Genomic DNA, 6,458 nt, shown 5'->3' with positions numbered 1-6,458 from the left:
GCTCCTACTTCTTTGGCATCTCAAACTTAACACAGCCAAAATAGAACTCTGGGTCTAGCTTCTCCAAACCACTCCCTGCAAATCTCTCCTCTGCCCAGACTTCCCCACGTCAGTAGAGAACACCCCAATCCACCTGGTCACTCAAGGTACACGGGCAGGAGTTGTCCTTGATTCCTCTCTCCCTCTCACTGCCACACTCAATCCATCCGCCATCCTGTCGACTCTACCCCGCAAATCCCATCCTGAGTTGGTCCACTTTTTTCTACCTCCACTATTACCACCTACCACAAGCCACTATCTATTGTATCCAGATGAGTGCTAGAATTTCAAAATTGGTCTTTCTGTTTCTACTTTTATTTGCCTGTGAGCCATTCTCCACCTGGGAGCAAGAGCAAGGATGATCTTTTCAAAACAGAAATCAGAACTTAGCTTGAAACTTTTCAATGACTTATTGCACTTAGAATATGCCAACTCCTCATCCTAGCTTACAGAGAGCCCTACATGATCAAGATCCTTGCCTTTCTCAGCCTCATCATCTTCCACTCTCCCCCTCACCTGACCCCTACTTGTCCATCAAATCTCAGGGGAAAGGTCACATCTTCAGGAAGACTTTTCTTGAGCAGACTATCTTCCTCACACTGACTTGAGAGCTCACTGGGAATAGAGAGCTCGTCTGTCTCATTCACTACAGAATCCACAGCTCCTCGGCACTCATTAATATTTATGAAATGAATGAATGCATTGGTACAGTTTGGATCTGGAGACAAGAGAGAGGAAGCGTCAGTGGTTTTTGGCCAGATCTGAAGCCCCGTCCCACTCTTGCTTCACCTTAATCCTCAGCCCAGTGAGTGGAAACTACTTCCGAAGGCTAGACCTCTCTCAGGTCGTTTATTCATTCACCTGCCAGAACTCACTTTTCCAGAGCTCCAGTCACTGCTTAGGACTCCTCTGACTTCAGCTTGGACCCCTGGTGATGACAAGTTGCCCAAACTCTTCCTGAAGATTGTTGGGTTCTGTGGACACATACTCTGCCCACCCATCTAAAACTCCTCAGCCCAGGTCTTTTCTCTCACTTCCCTATCCTGTCACAATTAAACCACAAGTGCTTGCTTCACCTCTAGTTCCAAATGCACCCCTTGGGTTTTGGGAAGGCGCTAGCATTAAATTGAAATGTATGCCCCAAACTATGACAGAAGAGCTTAGACTCTTCCTTTGTCTCTATGTGCTGTGTGAAACATCCTCAGAGGCGTCTGCCTGAGTCCCAGTAATGTTGTTCAGTTCATTGCTGTGGTCTCAACATTTACCTCAAAGGTATTTTGACATTCTAAGACTGGAAAACACATCTTGGAGCATCTCAGACCTTTGTTTAAGAACCGCCACAACTTCCATATAATCCAAAAGTTGGTGGAATATATATATCTACTATCCATCCTCTTTTCAGAATGGTCCCTTTAGAAATGTTCCTTTGGCAAAGCACTTACTCTGTCCCACTCATGCAATGCGGATGCCACCAACCGTCAACGCTCCATGAAAAATCCACAATGGGTAACGTTCTCCCTTTTGAATATGGGCAGGCATCCCTTCTACCCGTCATATAATTAGACTTGCTCATTGTATATTTATCCCCTGCTTCTATTCTAGGAATTGAACGTGAGAGGCGGTATCTTCCTCTGGTCTTCACAGCTAGGCAGCCAAGCAGCAGAAACATGACAAACAATCCAGACAGAACATGCACAGCTCACAGTCACATGTACAGGGTCGCAGCTGCCCTTGAAGACCAGCCCTTAATGGTCTCTGACCAGAGATGGGTAGCCTGGCCATGTTCTTGCTCGCTGACCTTGACTGAGCATCTTGGAATTGGAACACTTTGACCCATTCTTATCTTAGGCTAGGTTGCAGAAGACTCCTAGTTCCCTCGTTACAGCTGGTGTCCTTCCAAAAAGGATTCCAATCTCCTTTAATAGTTTACCCAACTTAGACTCAAATTTACAGACCAACGTGCAAGAGTAGTTCCAGCTTTATCAACCAGTAAGTCTTACTTTATCCTAATGGATCAAGTCCACATCCCGTTTATTACAATGCCTTGCCGTATAAGTGTGATTTATTCAACAAACACGTATTAGACTCTTTATGTGGATCAGACACAAGTGCTGGTGCCATGGATACAAAGATGTAACATGATTCCTTCAATCGAACAGCACATTTTTACTGAGTGCCTACTAAGTGCTAGGAAACGGGGATGCATAGGTGAATATGACGGACAGGGACCCCCCACCCTCAAGAAGCTTATGTTATGGGGGGGGAACCTAGGTGAGTGAGCAAACAAATAAATAAAATAATTACAAACTGTGAGCAAAGGAAACACGTAAGTTGCTGAGTTAAGAGAATGATGGACTAGATTCGTTTTAGACAAGGTAGACAGGAAGTCCACTCTAATGTTGGTGTCCTCATCATCTCTCATTTGGATAACCACAATAACCTTCCTTTTTTGTGTGTGTGTGAGGAAGATCAGCCCTGAGCTAGCATCTGATGCCAATCCTCCTCTTTTTTTTTTGCTGAGGAAGATTGGCCCTGAGCTAACATCCATGCCCATCTTCCTCCACTTTATATGGGACCCCGCCACAGCATGGCCTGACAAGCGGTTGCGCCCAGGGTCCGAGCCTGTGAACCACACCCCACCCCCACCCCCCGCCACTGAAGCAGAGAGCACACACTTAACTGCGTGCGCTCCCAGGCGGTCCCTACAATAGCCTTTTTTTTTTTTCCCCCAAAGCCCCAGTAGATAGTTGTATGTCATAGCTGCATTTCCCTCTAGTTGCTGTATGTGGGACACAGCCTCAGCATGGCCGGAGAAGCGGTGCGTCGGTGCGCACCCGGGATCCGAACCCAGGCCGCCAGCAGCAGAGTGCGCGCACTTAACCGCTAAGCCACGGGGCCGGCCCTACAATAGCCTTTTTTTTTTTTTTTTTTAAAGATTTTATTTATTCAGTTTTTCCCCCCAAAGCCCCAGTAGATAGTTGTATGTCATAGGTTCACATCCTTCTAGTTGCTGTACGTGGGACTCGGCCTCGCGTTGGACGGAGAAGCGGTGCCCCGGGGCGCGCCCGGGATCCGAACCCGGGCCGCCAGCATCAGAGCGCGCGCACTTAACCGCTAAGCCACGGAGCCGGCCCTACAATAGCCTTTTAATGAAGCTCCCTGCTTGTGCCACAGGGCACTTGCACTTGCTGCTAAGAATGCCCTTGTCTCAGCTAACCACATGATTAGCTCCCTCTTCTCCTTCATGTCATTACTCAAAAGCCACCCTCTCATGAAGGCCTTCAATGGTCATCCTAACTAAAATTTCACATACACACACGCCCCCTCCCCCCCACCCCAAGCTTTATTTTTTTCTCCTTGCCACTCATATAATGTAAGTTATGAAGCATAACACATGTGTAATAAAACACATCTTCCTGAACCCGCTACCCATCCTAAGACATAGAATTTCATCAATACTTAATCTATAGATGGCTATGTATTTCATAAAATCTCAAAACTTTCATAAATCTATTCCTAATTATGCAAAAGTAAAAAAGAATGAGGAAGCTCTTTATGTAGTGGCAGGGAATGATCTACAAGACATTAAGTGAAAAAAGCAAAGAGCAGAGAGCACTGGAGATACTCTGCTGTCATTTGTGTAAAAGGGGGAGGAGAAAACACAACACATGCACACACAAACACATGACTTGTATATGTAGAAAATCTATCCGAATTGTTACTCAAGAATTGTTACCATTGATCATCTCTGGGAAGGGGAACTGTGTGGCTGGAGCTAGGGATGGCAGAGATTTTACGTTGTGTACCTTTTTTATGTTGGAATTTTGTGGATGTGTAACCTACTGTGTTCACTTACTAGGGCTGCCATAAGAAAGTACCCGAGACTGGGTGGCTTAAACGACAGAAATTTACAGAAGTCTGAGATCAAGGTGTCAGCAGGGTTGGTTTCTTCTGGCTTCTCTCCTTGGCTTCTAGATGGCTGTCTTCTCCCTGTGTCTCCACATGACATCCTCTCTGCGTGTCTGTGTCCTGATCTCCTCTTCTTATAATAAAGCCAGTCGTGTTGGATGAGGGCCCACCTTAATGACCTCATTTTACCTTATTTTTTTTTTTTGAGGAAGATTGGCCCTGAACTAACATCTGTTGCCAATCTTCTCCCTTTTTTCCTTTTTTCTCCCCAAAGCCCCAGTAGACAGTTGTATGTCATAGTTGTACATCCTTCTAGTTGCTCTATGTGGGACGCCACCTCCGCATGGCTTGATGAGCGGTGAGTAGGTCCGCCCTAGGGATCCAAACCAGCAAACCCTGGACTGCTGAAGCTGAGCTTGTCAACTTAACCACTATGCTACCGGGCTGGCTCATTTTACCTTAATTACCTCTTTTAAAGCTCTATCTCCAAATAGTCACATTCTAAGGTGCTAGGGGTTAGGATTTCAACATATGAATTTGGGGAGAGTGTGTGGGGGGGTTCAATTCAGCTCATACCACCTAACAAAAAAAACGAAAGAAAGGAAATTTTAAAATCTATCTTCAGTCCCATCAATCTGTTCTAGGGCTAAAAATGAGTCAGAAGTTGTTTCACTTAGCATCTGCAAGAAGTTCAGTTGCATTATTAGCGCAGCTGTGCTTTTCCTGGTCCTAAGGTCTCCTGGGCGTTAGGAGGGTGGGGCTCAGCCTTCACTTCTGAGGTTGGAGCCCACTCACTTTTTCCTTCCACTTTGGCTCCCTCAGGGGCTTAAAGCTAACTCAGCCCCCAGAACTCAGGAAAGGTTGCTCCATCCCTCTTTTCTGAACCTGGGAGCTCTGACCTCTCCCTTCCTGGGCAGGTAACCTTGACCCTTATAGGTATGGCAGTTCTGAAAGCCCTGGGAGTCCTGAGACCCTTTCAGAGAGTCCATGACAACAAACTATTTAGATGTTGTTTTCCTTTTCGGGTGCACCATGGAGCTGTCCAGAAGCTACACGACATGTGATACTATAATGGATTGAATGCAGAAGCAGATGTGAGAATCCGGTTATCTGTTATTAAGCCAGGCATTAAAAGAGATTTGCCAAAATATAAAACAATGCCACTCATCTCGCTAAATTATTTTTTAAATTATTTTCCCAAAAAAGTTATTAACGTTAACATGTAATGAGTATAATTATTTAAAAATGAATAAATACATACAATTCCTCAGTTTTAATTTCTAATACAGTAAATATCAATAGATATAACCCATATAAACAAAAGCTCTTTGCGGTCCTCAATACTTTTTAAGAGCGTAAAGGAATCCTGAAACCATAAACTTTGAGATCCCTTGTTTTACTGTCTTCAAGCTGAAGAGGAGGGGAAGTGCAGATTCAATATCATGAGTAAGCTTTCACTGTTTATTCCTCAGTCCCACAAATATTTATGGGACAGGCATTATGCAAGATACCAGTGATAAATCCAGAGTTCTCTCAAAGGATAAACATATGCGGGAGACATATAAGTAACTAGGCCATCCCAATATTAGATGTTACAATAACACTGGTTCCCTGAATCAGACATTTAATCCAGTCTCAGAAAGTCAGGGAGGGGGGCTGGCCCAGTGGCATAGTGGTTAAGTTCACTTGCTCTGCTTCTGGCTGCCCAGGGTTCACAGGTTCGGATCCCAGGCGCGGACATACGCACTGCTCATCAAGCCATGCTGTGGCAGGACTCCCACAAAAAGTAGAGGAAGATGGGCATGGATGTTAGCCCAGGGCCAATCTTCCTCAGCAAAAAAAAAAAAAAAAAAGTCAGGGAAGACTTCCTGGAAGAGGAGAAGTCTAGGCTGGCATCTGAAATCTGGGCAGTATGTACCCAACAAGGTTCAGTAGAGGGGCTGATTAACTGTGCTAGGAGGAAAGGAAGGTTTCACAGAAGCCAAGATATCTTGGCTGAATCTCACAGTATTTCTTTTCCAACTATCAAATGGGCCACAAATTCAAATTTTTTGGTTGCTTTGAAAAATAAAAGGCCTGGTAGCCTTATTAACAATTTATAGGGGCTGGCCCCATAGCAGAGTGGTTAAGTTCGCACGCTCCACTTCAGTGGCCTGAGGTTCACAGGTTTGGATCCCAGGCACGGATTTATGCACCACTTATCAAGCTATGCTGTGGCAGGCGTCCCACATATAAAATAGAGGAAGATGGGCACAGATGTTAGCCCAGGGCCAATCTTCCTCACCAAAAAGAGGAGGATTGCCAGCAGATGTTAGCTTGGGGCTAATCTTCCTCACACACAAAAAAATTCCTTCTCAATAGCTGAATACTCTCTTTTCTCCAGTGTTGTAATGTTGTGTCCATGAGGAAACTCCACACTCAAGGCAATCCGTGTAGATGCTTAATCTACACCGATGTGGAGGCATTTTGCTGCATGATGTAACACAGGATACACATTTATTTAGTAATCG

This window comes from Ceratotherium simum, chromosome 16, assembly GCF_057802395.1.
Source record: "Ceratotherium simum simum isolate JZ-2026a chromosome 16, ASM5780239v1, whole genome shotgun sequence".
NCBI lineage: Eukaryota > Metazoa > Chordata > Mammalia > Perissodactyla > Rhinocerotidae > Ceratotherium > Ceratotherium simum.
The sequence above is the reverse complement of the archived record's forward strand: the minus strand, read 5'-3'. Positions refer to the sequence as shown.